Here is a 16103-nt window from a genome sequence, read left to right on the forward strand (position 1 = left end):
TTTTTAAGTTTCCTCTTCTGTTTGAATCTCTCTGTACTGAAGGTAATAAAAGATTTAAGTTTAGAAAGTGCTGTAGCATTTGGAATGAGACAGAGGCTATAAATAGATCGGTCAGTGAAATAGGCTAGGGTGAGCTCTAGTCCTCTGACTGTGTCACAATCAAAGGGGTGTGTTCTGTCTCTCTGTGGACTGGCACAGGCATGCATGCAGAGGGCTGTGGTCAGGCGTGTCCATATATGTGCCCTGGAATACGTGAACATGAGTGCATGCATGGGACGTGTGTGAGCATACTACTGAGTATATGAATATGAGTGCATGCATGGGGTGTACCTGAGCATACTGCTGCATACGTGAACATGAGTGCATGCAGGAGACATGTATGAGCATACTGCTGAGGACAGAACCCAAGGGCTGCTCTAATTCTGAGTGACCCAGTCTTCGTGGACCAGAAGGATTGCTTTGATAAAATATTATTCCCAGGCTGGATAGATGGCTTAGTGGTTAAGGCACTTGCCTGTAAAGCTTAAAGACACAGGTTCAATTTCCTGGTACCCACATAAGCCAGATGCACATGGTGGCACATGCATCTGGAATTCATGTATAATGGCTAGAGGCCCTGCTATGCCCATATTCTCATTCTCTCTCTCCCTCCCTCTTTCTCTCTCAAATAAATAAAATATTTTTTAATTAAATAAATAAATAAAATAAACACCTTTGATATGTAAAAAAGACATTATTCCCAATCCAAATATGGCAGCACATACCTGTAATCCCAACACTCAGGAGGCTGAGGCAGGAGGATTATCTGAGTTTGAGACCAGCCTGGAATACATAGCAAGATCCTGTCTTACAAAAAACTACAGGGTGGGCTAGAGAGATGGCTTAGCAGTCAAGTGCTTGCCTGCGAAGCCTAAGGACTCTGGTTCAAGGCTCGATTCCCCAGGACCAAAGTTAGCCAGATGAACAAGGGAGTACATGCATCTGGAGTTCGTTTGCAGTGGCTAAAGGCCCTAGTGTGCCCATTCTCTCTCTCTCTGCCTCTTTCTCTCTCTGTCTGTTGCTCTCAAATAAATAAACAAAAATAACCAAAAATTAAAAAAAAAAAAAAACTAAACTAAAGGGTTGGAGAGATTGCTTAGTGGTTAAAGGCATTTGCTTGCAAAGGCTGGGTTCAATTCCCTAGCACCTATGTAAAGCCAGATGCATAAAGTGGTGCATGCATCTGAAATTCATTTACAGTGGCAAAAGGCCCTGACACACCCATACTGTCTCCTGCTCTCCCTGTCTCAAATAAATAAATAAAAATGGTTTTTTAAGAAAGAAAAGAAGCTGGGCATGGTGGCATATACCTTTAATCCCAGCACTCAGGAGGCAGAGGTAGGAGGATCACCGTGAGTTCAAGGCCACCCTGAGACTACATAGTGACTTTCAGGTCAGCCTGAGGTAGAACAAGACCCTACCTTAAAAAACAAAAATTAACAAAAAATGAAATTTAAAAAAAAGGAAAAGAAAAATTGATTCTCAGGCAACCTCCAATCTACAGAAGAGTGGCAAAGTTTACATCATATATTGAACTTCCTACACCAGACATGAGAATTTGTCAGGATGATGTTCCAGCATGCCTTCACTCAGGGTCAGTGTGGTGACTGGTCCACCAAGCAGTTAGACTGCCATTCACTGTCTGTGGCATGCCGTAACCTATCATTTACAGCAACAAGAAATAATTTCGACCAACTCAAGGCCCAGAGTCTCTCCTGCCTTTTCTATAAAGCCACCTTGATCACCTCGTGATCTTCCTCCCGAGTCCTCAGGGCAGTCCAGAGCTTGCACAACACTGCTTACATACAGGCTGGACTGGAGTGGAAAGATACCTTTTGTTGATCTGTGAGACTGTGCTCATGAGGTTCACAGGCAAAAGACAATGTGGTTCATCTCTACCCTTAGCAGGACCAAATGCAGTAATGCCACTTATATTCATTGAATAAAAGTGTAATCCTGGATCTGGAGAGATTGCTTAGTGGTTAAGGCGTTTGCCAGCAAAGCCAAAGGACCTAGGTTCCATTCTCCAGGTCCCGTGTTAGCCAGATGCACATGGTGGTGCATGCGTTTGGAGTTCGTTTGCAGTGGCTAGAGGCCCTGGCATGCCCATTCTCTCTCCCTCTCTCTCTCTCTCTCTCTCTCTCTCTCTCTCTCTGTCTCTGTCTCTGTCTCTCTCCCCCCATGTCTCTAATAAATAATTAATTAATTTAAAAAAATGTCTACTCCTGGTTGCTCCTCTCTGAGTGCCAACTATGTTGTCAATGTCCTTGTTCATTTGTGGCACACAAAGAAGCAAAGCAATAATATGTTCAGGAAAGGTGGAGAACCATATCCCTGAGTGTATTACTATGAACAATGATAGCAAGACACAATAATAGCTGTCAAGACCTCAGAACAGGTTGTTTTTTTTTTGTTTTGTTTTGGGGGTTTGTTTGTTTGTTTGTTTGTTTGTTGAAGTAGGGTCTCGCTTCCAGGCTGACCTGGAATTCACTATATAGTCTCAGGGTGGCCTCCAATTCACAGCATTCCTCCTACCTCTGTCTCCCGAGTGCTGGGATTAAAGGCGTGTGCCACCATGCTGGGCTCTTTAGGATAGTTTTATTGTGATTTCAGAGTCTCACTTATAGAGAATCTGAATAAGCTGACAGTTTCCGCAGACTAGTTCTGGTAGATCGGCCTGCAGCTGTGACAGTGACTTAGGTGACCTGCACCAGTTTGAGGCTCCAGATTCCATAAGCCAGGGCATTCCAGGATATTGTAGTTCAGGGTAGGTTACTGGACTAGAACAACATGTAAATGTCAATACTGAAAGCACCTTGAGAGTTCTTTACTGGCTCCTCAGCACCACTTAAACATCTGGAAGAGGGGTTTAGTTTTCTGGTAGTTTGTGCACATGTGGATGCATGTGTGCATGGGTTTTCGTGTGAGTATGGGGGACATGTGTGTGAAGGCTAGAGGACAACTTTTGGATGTGTCTTGTCCTCTACCTTGTTAGAGACATGCGCGTCCATGAGCTTCCTGCAGATTTTCCTGTCTGCATTCCTTCTGGCCTGCCACCTTTCCTGCCGTAGGCTTGCTGGCACCAGAGCTGCCACTCTATGGCCCCTGTAAACAGGGCACCTGGAACTGGAAGTCAAGCTCTCCTGCTTGTGGGACAAGTGCTTTATAAACTGAGTGATCGCCCTTTATTACCCTCCCAAGACAGAATCTCGCTCTATAGCCCAGCTGGCCTGGTCCTCATGCTGTAGGCCAGACTTGCCTCATATTCCTGGCAATCTTCCTGCTTCCACCTCCAAAGTGCAAGGAGTACAGGCATGTGACTGGGGAATAGGTTTTGTCCCTTCCTTCTTTGTTTTTATTAACTGCCTAATATAACCCAGAGATGATAATACTTCATGGCATCTGAGTAATTAATTATTCTATTTTTTTCTCATAATACATTCTGCAATTAAAGTGAGGTTTTTGGACTTAGACAAACAATACAAACATCTAATTTTGGTTGTAAAAAGGTTAAGAGAAAAGATCTTAAGTTGTGAAAAGTTATTAACTTAAACACAATGTATGCTTCTATTTCCTGTGTATTTCAATATTTAACCTGATCTTTTCTTAGGTTTCCATTTTTCCCCTTCAAGCTCTCGTATGTGGAGTTCAGATAGTTGAAAATTCATACAAACGGGGCTGGAGAGATGACTTTGTGGTTAATGCGTTTGCCTGCAAAGCCAGACACCCAGGTTCTATTCCCCAGGACCCAGATGCACAAAGGGGCACACGCATCTGGAATTCCTTTGCAGTGGCTGGAGGCCCTCGTGCGCCCATCTCTCTCTCTCCCTATTTCTTTCTCTCTCTCATTTAAAAATTCATATAAGCAAATGGCAACAAATGTATATCAAGCTTAAATCAAGGAAAGTTGTCAATTATAATCTTTGTTAAGAGGTGACACAGTGAGGTATTTGCTAATCCTTTCTAACTAAATTCTGCCCCCTTGTGGATTAAAACACCCACAATAGGAAAGGAATACTCTGGTTGCAGAAGCCAGTTTCTTTCAGGAGCCCTTCTGAAATCTGTAAAAGTCATGCAAACAAAGAAACAAAATTAGACCCTTGGTATAAGTTGTGTTAAGAGCACATTAATGGTGACAAAAATACATTGACATATGATAGTATTTTATATTCTGCATCAAATTTACCCAAGACAGTACCTTAAATATACTAAGAACTCAATAAATAGAAAAGCCTGGGGATAATGAATTCATCGCACACATATAACATCCCTTTCATAACCACTAGCATAACCTTCCTCTTCTTTGTTTAAAAACTACTTCATTTATTTACTTGTTTTGGGAGAGAGACAGGCAGACAGAGAGAATGGGCTTACCAGGGCATCCAGCCACTGCAAAAGAACTCCAGACACATGTTCCACCTTGTGCATCTGGCTAACATATGGATAATGGGGACTTGAACCTGGATCCTTAGGTTTTGCAGGCAAGTACTAACCAACCTCTCCAGCCCACCCTCCTTTTCTTAAAAAGTGCCTTAATTGCCAGGCGTGGTGGCACATGTCTTTAATCCCAGCACTCGGGAGGCAGAGGTAGGATGATTGCTGTGAGTACAAGACCATCCTGAGAATACAGAGTGAATTCCAAGTCAGCCTGGGCTAGAATGAGATACTACCTTGAAAAAAAATTTTTTAAGTGCCTTAATTAAAATTTAAATCTACCCAGCACTGATGAGGAAGAGGTAAGATCACCTTGAGTTTGAGGCTACCCTGAGACGACATAGTGAATTCCAGGCCAGCCTGGTCTAGAATGAAACCCTACCTTGAAAAACCAAAAAGAAAGAGAGAGGGAGTTGATAAATGTGGATAGCATAGAGAATTTAGTCAGGTGAGGTGACGCATGGTGATAATCCCAGCACTGAAGAGGTGGGGGCAAGAAGATAAAAAGAGGTCAAGGTCATCCTTGGCTAACTGAAGGCCAACCTGGGCTACATGAGACCATATCTCAGTGAAACAAAACAACAGAATGAGGTGGCCAGATACTTAAAGGCACCAGATTGTGTGCAACTGAACTAACAATGAGAACAGCTAACAGGTATTCATGAACCTTGATGCCACAGTAAGTTTAGAAAATAAAAGTACTCAAAGAAGTCTTGCTTGACCATGGTCATGGGGTGGCCACGGTCATAGCATGGCTCGTTTAGCTGAGATAGGCACTCCTCTCACTCTGACCTGGAGCCAATATCTAGTTCAGGCTACAGAAAATCCCATTCTTTGATTTACAGCTTCCCCTGACACCCATCTTCCCACCATGCTAGGATTGTACCTAAGGTCTTACAAACACTGGGCAAGGGCTGTACCTCTAAGCTATATATATTTTATATTTTTATATATTTATATTTTAATATATATATATTATTTTTTTTTGGTTGGGGTTTTTTTGTTTGTTTTTGTTTGTTTTGTTTTGTTTTATTTTGTTTTGAGGTAAGGTCTTCCTCTAGCCCAGGCTGACCTGGAATTCACTATGTAGTCTCAGGGTGACCTCGAACTCACAGCAATCCTCCTACCTCTGCCTCCCTAGTGCTGGGATTAAAGGTGTGTGCCACCAAGCCCAGCTTCTCTTTTTCCTTTTAATTTTGTTTTTTTTTTTAATTCTTTTTGTTTATTTTTATTTATTTGAAAGTGATGGACAGAGAGAGAGAGAAAGAGGCAGAGAGAGAGAAAGAGACAGAATGGGCACGCCAAGGTCTTTGGCCACTGCAAACAAACTCCAGACGCATGAGCCCCCTTGTGCATCTGGCTAATGTGGGTCCTGGAGAATCAAGCCTCGAACCGAGGTCGTTAGTCTTCACAGGCAAGTGCTTAACCGCTAAGCCATCTCTCCAGTCCCCTTTTGATTTTGAAGCAAAGTCTTATGAAGTTGCCTAAGCTGGCCTTGAACTGACACTATAGCACAGGCAGGCTTTAGATTTGTGATTCTCCTGCTGAAGCCTCCCTAATAGCTGGAATTACAGCCCTGCATCACCAGGCCTGGCTATCTGAAGTCTTTTAAATGTTGACATGGCAGCCACCACACTGCCCTTTAGAATGTCATCCTCCTAACTTATAGTCATAACTGTCAGCTACTCCTCTAATGACATGTTTCTCAGACCCCATTATTTCCTGGCCACAATCCTCTGAATGCCAACGTTTTGATCGATGTCTTTGTCAGCTATTAGCATCCAAAACTGCATACAGATGCTCTGGATGTGCTAGCTTGGGTCACATAAAGTACCAGGGGGTTTTCACTCCCCATGTCTGGCGCATCATATCTCCATGAATGCAAACCCACACTTAGTTGACAACCTTGCCAACCAGTTATCAATAAAGTTCTTAATCTCCCAGATCTCCAGGATGTCTCCACCCTACTTGTGTTGAGTTGTAACTTTAAACATTTATTTTTTATTTAACTTTATCTTGGGTTTGTTCAGGATCCTTGCTAGCAAAACAACTATGGACCTCAAGAGAATCCATCATGTCAACCTAGCTCTGTGCATAAACACTGAATAAAAGTGATCTGTTTCCTAGCTGACAATTTCAAAGTAAAGGCTATTATTTTGGGTGGGGGAAAGAAAAGAAAAATCAAATGTAGGTAGTTTCCCCAGTGCCTATTGTCACATGCCATAATTTTTTTTTAATTTTTTTTTGTTTTTATTTATTTATTTGAGAGTGACAGAGGAAGAGGCAGAGAGAGAGAGAGAGAGAGAGAGAGAGAGAGAGAGAATGGGCGTGCCAGGGCCTCCAGCCACTGCAAACGAACTCCAGACGCGTGCGCCCCCTTGTGCGTCTGGCTAATGTGGGACCTGGGGAACCGAGCCTCGAACCAGGGTCCTTAGGCTTCATAGGCAAGCGCTTAACCGCTAAGCCAATCTCTCCAGCCCATAATTTTATTTTATTTTATTTGTTTGGTTTTTCGAGGTAGGGTCTTGCTCTAGCCCAGGCCAACCTAGAATTCACTATGTAGTATCAGGGTGGCCTTGAACTCACAGCAACCCTCCTACCTCTGCTCCCAAGTGCTGGGATTAAAGGCATGTATCACCACACATAGCTATTTTATATTACTTATGAGAAACAGAGAGAGAGAGTTGCAGATGCACTAGAGCCTCACGCCACTGCAAATGAACTCCATATACAACGTGTGCACCTGGCTTTAGGTTTACATTGGTGCTGGGGAATCCACCCCAGGCTGACAAGCTTTGCAAGCAGCACTGTTAACCACTGAGCCATCCCCAGCCTCTTAGTCTGCTCTTCTAAACAGACTTGCTAACATTAGCTCATTGCATAGCCAGAGGCTTCACTTGAGATGATGCTTTTGAACAAACTGAGTTAATTGTTAATTTAACGTAAGGTCTCACCAGCCAGCAACTTTCCCAGGCTTTGGAGAACACAGGACTTGCCATTTTTTGTATTCCTAGAACCATCTTAGTAGTAAGTAAAGAGAACAATGTAATTTTTTGGTTTTTCGTTTTTGAGGTGGGGTCTCACTCTAGCCTAGGCTGACCTGGAATTCATTGTGTAGTCTCAGGCTGGCCTCAAACTCATGGCAATCCTCCAACAATGTAATTTATTTTAAAAAAAAAAAAAACTTTATTTATTTATTTCAGAGAGAGGGAGGGAGAATGGGCCCATCAGTACCTTCAGCTGCTACAAACAAGCACCAGATGCATGTGCCATCTTGTGCATCTGGCTTATACGTGGATCCTGGGGAATCAAACCTGGGTCCTTTGGCTTTGCAGGCAAGCACCTTAACCACTAAACCATCTCTCCAGCCCTATTTTTATTTTTTATTTTTGAGAGAGAGAGAGAGAATGGGTGTGCCGGGGCCTTTCAGCCACTGTGAATGAACTCCAGATGAGTGTGCTCCCTTGTGTGCACGTGACATTGCAGGCTTTGCATTGCAGTCACTGTGTGTCTGGCTGCGTGGGACTTGGAGATTTGAACATGTGTCCTGAGGCTTCAGGGGCAAGCGCCTTAACTGCTAAGCCATCTCTCCAGCCCCAACAATATAATTTTTAAGTAGATAAAACATACAAAACACATATTGAGACAGTCTGTCACAGAGGGGAAAAGGTAGATCTGTTTTCTTTTTATTTTAATTTTGGTGTTTGTGTGTGTGTTTTCAAATGTGTGTATGCATGCAAACGCCAGAGGTTGATGTTGGCTGTCTTCTTCAATCATTCTCCATATATTTATTAAAACAGGGTCTCTCACTTGAACTCAGACCTTACCAATTTAGCTAGCCAGCTTACCCTGGCATATGCATACCTAGCATTTATGTGGGGAGTTTACAGAAAGTGTTTTACCAACTAAGCCATCTCCTTAGCCCTGAGTCTATCATCTTTAATCAGCCTGTGTTTAAACTGAAATTTTAGGACTGAGGTTATAGCATTTGCTTCCCACATACAAGGCTGTGAGTTTGATTCTCAGCATTTCAAAAGCCAAACACAGAATAAAAACTTGTCTGGGATGGAGAGATTGTTCAGTGGTTAAAGGTACTTGTTTGCAAAACCTGACAGCCTGGGTTCAATACCCCATAATGGCCCATGTAAAGCCAGATGCATAAAGTGGCGTGTGCATCTGGAGATCCTTTATAGTGGCAGGAGGCCCTGGCACACCCATACTCATTCTCTCTCTTAAAATAAGTAAATAAATAATAAATAAATAAAAATAAAAACCAAACTTGTCTCACTTTTTCCTTTTTTTTTTTTTTTTGGTTTGTGTGTTTGTTTTTCAAGGTAGGGCCTTGCTCTTGCCCAGGCCGATCTCTTAACTCACAGTCATCCTCCTGTCTCTGCCTCCCTAGTGCTGGGAGTGCACCACCACACCAGCTTCACTTTTTTTCAAAACAAATGTTTGGCTTTTCCTTTTCTTTCCTCCTCCCCTTTCCCCCTTTTCTTCTCTTCCCTTTCCTCACCTTCTCCCTTTCCCCTTTCTTCTTTCTCCCTCCTCTTCATTCTTTAAAACCAGCCATGGTCTTGGAAGGAGAGGAGGTGCTCAGCATATGGACCGCAGCTCAGGCTGCCATCTTGGTTCTTGGGCCCACACTACCACACCACGGTTTAAGCACTCTTGGAAGAAATACCTGCTTGGGGAAAACTGCACAGACACCGATTCCAGGATGTCGGAATTCCACTGGCTGCTCCCTTCCTTTAGCTCTAGGCTTTGTCTAAATACCAAATACATTTGTATTGGAGAAGAAGTTGGACCTCTTCTGAAGATCTTCAGATAAAGAGCTGGCAGAGATATTCTGGAGCAGGCTGGTGTAGGGCTGGAAAAGCAACACGCACTGCATAGACAAGGGATCCTTCTACTAGCCCACAGTAAGGGTGCTCATGGGAGTCTACAGAGAGGCCAGCTCCCCATACTCCAGGTGCTCCCTCCACCTGAGTGCTTTTCCTTCCTCAATTCTGTAGAACAAAGACATATCTGAACTACCTCCCACTTGCCCACTGGTACCTTCTTTAAATGCTCTTGTTAGAAATGAGTTTTCAAAAACATGTTTATTAAAAAAAAGCCAAAGCCCGAATGTCCATGTAGGATTCCCTAGTACCAACAAAATCTAGATGCACATAGTGGCACATGCATCTGAAGTTCATTTTCAGTGGACAGGGGCCCTGGCAGGCCCATTCTCTCTTTCTAATATGAAAATAAAAATATTTTTTTTAAAAACATGTTTATTGGGTGGGGAGGGAGGGAATTACCATGGGATATATTTTATAATCATGGAAAATGTTAATAAAAATTTTTAAAAAGGGCTGGAGAAATGGCTTAGCGGTTAAGCGCTTGCCTTTGAAGCCTAAGGACCCCGGTTCGAGGCTCAGTTCCCCAGGTCCCACGTTAGCCAGATGCACAAGGGGGCGCACGCGTCTGGAGTTCGTTTGCAGAGGCTGGAAGCCCTGGCACGCCCATTCTCTCTCTCTCCCTCTATCTGTCTTTCTCTCTGTGTCTGTCGCTCTCAAATAAATAAATTTAAAAAAATTTAAAAAAAAAATTTTTTTTTAATTTAAAAAAAAAACATGTTTATTTAATCTGGGTGTGGCAGCGCACGCCTTTAATCCCAGTACTCAGGAGGCAGAGGTAGGAGTATCACTGAGAGTTCAAGGACACCCTGAGACTACATAGTGAATTCCAGGTCAGCCTAGACTAGAGTGAAACCCTACCTTGAAAAACGAAAAAAAAAAAAAAATTATTTGCAAGTAGAGAGAGGGAGTGAGGACGAGAAAGAGAGAGAATGGGTGAGCCAGGGCCCCTAGCCACTGCAAACAAACTCCAGATTCATGCGCCACTTTGTGTATCAGGCTTTATGTGAGTACTGGGGAATTGAACCTAGGTCACTCAGGCCATTAGGCTTTGCAGGCATAGCTTAACTGCTAAGCCATCTCTCCAACCCAGAAGTGAATTTGCATGTAATATTATTTTTTAGGCATGTGAATGATCTGTGTGGGGAAGTTTCAAGAGGTGCTTGTTGAAACATGTAGAGGTACAGTGCCATATTGTGGTGGTTTGAATCAGATGTCCCCCATAAACCGCTTTCCCCCAGTTGGTGGCAATTTGAGCAGTGGAGCCTTTCTGATGGAGGTGTGTCTCTGGGGGAGGGCTGAGGCTTGTTGTAGCCAGCTCCTCCTTACCAGAGTTCAGTTCACTCTCCTGATGCTGTTTTCTGCCTACTGTTGGCAAGGAGGTAATGTTCAGCCTCAGCTCTACCATCTTTTCTCTGCCATCATGGAGCTTCCCCTTGAGACTATAAGCCAAAATAAACGCTTTCTCACAGCTGCTTTGGGTTAGGGGTCTTTGTCCCAGCAACAAGAAGGTAACGACACCTCATATGGTTTGCATAATGTATAGAGAGAGGTGGGAGGAGACTAATGTGGTCAAATAAAGTTGTCAAACAAAATAACATCTAAACTTCTAAGCATCCTGGCTTGCCTTCTGGGTGTGTTTTCTGTTTCTCCTTGTCTTTTCAAATGCAGCATATAAAATAGTATCAAATTGTTGGGTGTGGTGATGCACACCTTTAATCCCAGCATTCGGGAGGCAGAGGTAGGAGGATTACTGTGAGTTCGAGGCCACTCTGAGACTACAGTTGAATTCCAGGTCAGCCTGAGCTAGAATGAGACCCTACCTTGAAAAAAAAAAAAAAAAAAAAAAACAGTTGGTAGCAATTGCTTTTATGCCCCCATATATAAACCTCACAACAGTCTTTCAAGGAGAGGGTTTTTATTCTTATTCTGCTAAGAAGAAAAAGGCTCAAAAAAAAAAGAAAAAAGAAAAAGAAAAAGACTCAGAATTGTCTGGGTACAAAGTGGTCTCATAGCCACTTATTCTGAAGCTCATCCTCTTTCTATTACATCATGTCAACACATCTTGAGGTGTGTCATATTCCAAACAGTGTAATGTCTTGTGCTGGAGAGATTGCTTAGTGGTTAAAGCACTTGCCTTCAAAAGCCTAAGGACCCAGGTTCAATTCCCCAGGACCCACACAAACCAGATACACAATGTAGCCCATGTGTCTGGACTTCATTTGCAGTGGCTAGAGACCCTGGCATGCCTCTCTTTCTCTCTCTCCCTCCCCTCTCCCTCTCCCTCTCCCTCTCTCTCTCCCTCTCCCTCCCTCCCTCCCTCTCTCTCTCTCTCTCTCTCTCATCTCTCTCATCTCTCTGTCTCTCTTCTATCTCTGACTACAAATAAGTAAATAAAATAAAAAAATTTTAAATATTTTTTAAATGTCTCATGCATATGTGCGTGAGCGCACACAGAACCCTCACCCTACAGAAGGTTATAGAATATATATTTGCATTTATATCAAGAGACATTTGGGCAAATGAGAAGATTAGAAAATTTACAAAATCCCATTCATTTTTTTAAAGTAATCTTTTTTTAATTTTTATGTACTTATTTGAGTAATAGAGAGAGAGAGAAAGAGGCAGAGAAAGAGAGAATGGATGTGTCAGTGCCTCCAGCTGCTGCAAACTCCAGGTTCATGTGCCACCTTGTACATCTGGCTTATGTGGGTCCTGGAGGCTTGAACCTGGGTCCTTTGGCTTTGCAGGCAAGCCCCTCAACTGCTGAGCCATCTCTCCAACCCCCTTTCAATTTTTTTAGGCAAGTCTCCTGTGGCCCAGGCTGGCCTCTAACTTGTGATGTAGCCAGGCTAACTTTGAACTCACAGCAGTCCTACTTCCTCGGTCTTCAGAGTGCTGGGATGACAGGAGTGTGCCACTATGCCTGGCCCTCTCTTGCATTTTTCTAGCCGGATAGGATGCTTTGATTCTCTTCAGGTTTACTGAAGTATTTTGGGTAAAGCCAAGCACAGAAAAACTCGTCCCACTAAGAAAAGAGATATCACCAAGTAGAAGGGAGTGGGAAGGGTTCTTTGAAACATTTCTACTTCCTAGTAGAGGGCACTCTACTGTCCACTACATAGCATGCATGGCTGGGCACATATGCCTGGCATCAGGTAGAAACCTTCTGTGGTGCTCTGACTTGGTAGACCACAGGTCTACACAGACTGCCAAGCAACTCAAATCACAACCTCGGCACCAAGTACTGTGGCTTGACCCAGGTGGATCCTCAGGATGTGTGGGGTGCCTGTACTGAGAGTGGTAACCCTTAAGGATCTCATGTTTGGGAGAGTAAACATGGGCAATTAGGGACAAGTCTTGCTCTGCAGGTATTCAGTAAGTATTAGAGAAGTGGGAGCCAGGTATGGTAGTGCACACCTTTAATCCCTGCACTTGGGAGGCAGAAGTAGAAGTATTGCTATAAGTTTGAGGCCACCCTGAGACTACATAGTGAATTATAGGTCAGCCTGGGTTTCAGTAAGACCCTCCCTTGAAAAATCAAAAGACAGAGAGAGAGAAAAAAGTGGAAGGATTCTCTCTTGGGGTAATAGAAGAAAAGTAGGTTTTGTTAAAGTTCTTCCCTCATCTCTTTGAAGAAGGTTAGGACTTACCAATAGTTTAATGAAATATTGCCGAGATTTTAGAGGATGAAACCATTAGCTAGTCTTAACTGAATGTAGGCAAGATAGATAGATAGATAGATAGATAGATAGATAGATAGATAGATAGATAGATAGATAGATAGATAGAACAACCCTGCTAGTCAAGGAGCATGGGAAGGAGCTGACACTTCACAGGACAGCTTCTGTGTGCGTCAGTCTCTGCGCTAGGGGCTTGCTGATGAGCACACCAAGGCCAGGCTGCTCTTTCTCCCAGGCTGCTCGTTAAGTTGCCTGAACTGCAAGCACAAACTCCAACTGGGGATAGTCTGTGGCTTCTATGAAGGCATTTAACACATATACCAGAGGCAGTCCTTACACCACCCCCTTCCAACACCCCTTCCCACAGTCAATGCTGCAACAGCATCCCAGCAACCCCTTCCCTGCATGTGCCACCTTAGTTTGCTATCTGATATTTCTATTCTCTGGGCTGAAATTTCCTCATAAATTGAACCAATGTGTTTATTTAATGAAGATGGATCCTTCAATGCCCAGGGAATCTTACACTAGCCACAGAGTGCTTGGACTGCCCCTTCTCGGTTACCCACCAGATGGCAGACACATGCCAAGTAGTCTCCACAAACACTACTCAGCCCTGGAGTTAAATACCACGCTCAGGCCTCTGCTAGCTTAGGCTATCAAAGAGGGGGTATAGTTACAAAATAAAATTTAAAAGACTACAGATGAATCACAGAATTCTCTGGATTCCCCGGTGGCATCTCAGTTTCTCAAGGGCTGAGGTGCAGGAAAGATAACAGACTCTTGAACTCTGGGTGGTGTTCCCTGCCTTGGCTAAGTCATTCGTATTCAGTGAGGCACCCCACCTGGCACTGCTGTGTTTAACTCTGGATATGGTATACATAGAACTTGGCTCTCCATCAGAGCGCACCACCTACCACTGTGTTCCGGTCCCTTAGGGACATCAACCAAATCTGAACCTTTGATTCCCTCTAGTGGCCTACTTCAGCAAGTTTCATAGCTGATTCTTTGTTTATACAGAGTTATAGTAAGTGCCTGCAGTGTGCACTCAGTTAGTACAAGGATCTCTAGCTCTGTCTGGGGTGGAGGGCAGGAGTTTCATTTGAGCACTGTTGGTTCAGTAGGGATAAAAGTCAGAGCTCCTCGGTAGAGAAAGGAAGGGAGGAGGATACTTAATAGGTTGATATTGTATATATGTAACTACAATGATTGTAATGGGGAGGTAATATGATGGAGAATGGAATTTCAAATGGGAAAGTGTGGGGGTGGGGAGGGAGGGAATTACAATGGGATATATTTTATAATCATGGAAAATGTTAATAAAAATTAAAAAAAAAAAAGTCAGAGCTCCTCTTACAAGCTTGTCAGACGGGTGGTTTGCTCATCTACTCAGTAGCTGTTCCATGGGGACCAAAGGAGGATGGGCTACAATATAGGCAACTTCTGCTCTAAAGGAGCTATTGGAACTTGGGGACATCTCATTTAACCCTGTGCTTTAGTTTGCTCATTGGTAAAACAAATGTGTGGGTTAGATTCAAATCAATTCAGTGAATGTCTATTGAATATCTGCAGTATATTCAAACTGTTGTATAAAAACCAAAAGTGACAATACACTAATTAACAGAAAATCATCTTAATATATGCAGTAAAAGGAAACTGAAAGTATTACTTCTATTTTTTTTTTTTTCAAAGTAAGGTCTCATGCTAGTCTAGGCTGAACTAGAAGTCTGTAACTCCAGGCTGGCCTCAAACTCAAAGCAATCCTCCTACCACAGCCTCCAGAGTGCTGGGATTAAAGGTGTGTGCCACCATGCCCAGCTAAATATTTGTATCTGCTGGTTCATTTATTTGCAAGCAGAGAGAATATTTCTACATTAATTTCACCTCATAAGCTGGGCACGGTGGCACACACCTCTCATTCCAGCCCCCAGGAGGCTAAACAGGAAGATTTCCAGTTGGCGATCAGCCTCTGCTACATGATAAGACCTTGTATCATAAAAAAAGCACTACATAAATTTGGCCAGATATGAGTCTAACACATGAAACTCATCTTGTGGTCTTGCACTTTGCTCTCCCTTTGTCTCAACAGAACTTGATGTTTGGGAGACACATGAGAAGAAGTGACTAGGAACAGAAATTGGGTTCATTATGTTAACCTGAGCATGCTAGATACAAAGAGAGGCTGGATGCTATTATAGGCAACTCGTGAATCAGAGTGAATGCTAGAACCACGCAGAAGTATTTATTACCATTCATTGATATCCACCTCCTGGCTTTCTTATTATTTCTCCCCACAGCCCACTTCTCAGTGTCTTTCCTTATCCTTTCCTTCTATCTACATGTATTCCATTTTCCAAAGTCCACTCTTTCACTCTCTCCCTTCCTTCTTCACCACCATTTCATTATCTTCCATCCTCCTATGTACATGCAACTGCTTCGCATTCACAAGATAAGGAAGTTCATCTCTAAGGTTCTCTCTAGATTCAGATGGTATTGAATTTTGAACAAGACTTGCTGGGGATAGTTTTCACAAGTACCATTGTTTTGGAAGCTTCTGCTACTTGACGATAAAGAGATCAAAAGATACAATTGTTGACCTATATCATTGAGTTTTGTTTATTCAGTATATGGGATTGAATCTAGCTAGGCAAGTGCATCACCACTGAGCTATACCCACAGCCCTCTTTTCACTTTTTATTTTGAAACTGAGTCTCATGAAGTAACCCTTCAACTCACTCTATAGCCTAGGCTGGCCTAGAACCTATGATCCTCCCATCTCAACATTCCTAGTAGCTGGGATTAGTCTTCTACCATCAAGCCAACAATCATTTCATGGTTGCTAAAAAACCTAGTAAGAGAATCTGGGTAAGAGAGGTTGAGGCATAAGAATTGTCATGAGTCTGAGGTCAGCCAGGGCTACATAGTGAGTTCCCAGGTCAGCCTGAGTGATAGTGTAAGAGCCTGTCTCACAAAAGTATATGATTAAAGAATTTATCAACCGGAAAGGGAAGCACTAATGGGATGAAATTCAGGGAGGTTAGAGATGTGATGA

At 43.1% G+C, this 16103-nt stretch overlaps 1 protein-coding gene across 1 annotated transcript in view; it reads left to right on the plus strand.

Annotated features, from left to right (window-relative positions):
• The window catches only part of LOC101600171 (CXADR like membrane protein), a 107943-nt gene that overhangs the window by 68029 nt on the left and 23811 nt on the right, over nucleotides 1–16103 (plus strand). The gene's annotated exons all lie outside the window — the stretch shown is intronic.

Source organism: Jaculus jaculus, chromosome 3, assembly GCF_020740685.1.
Source record: "Jaculus jaculus isolate mJacJac1 chromosome 3, mJacJac1.mat.Y.cur, whole genome shotgun sequence".
Lineage (NCBI taxonomy): Eukaryota > Metazoa > Chordata > Mammalia > Rodentia > Dipodidae > Jaculus > Jaculus jaculus.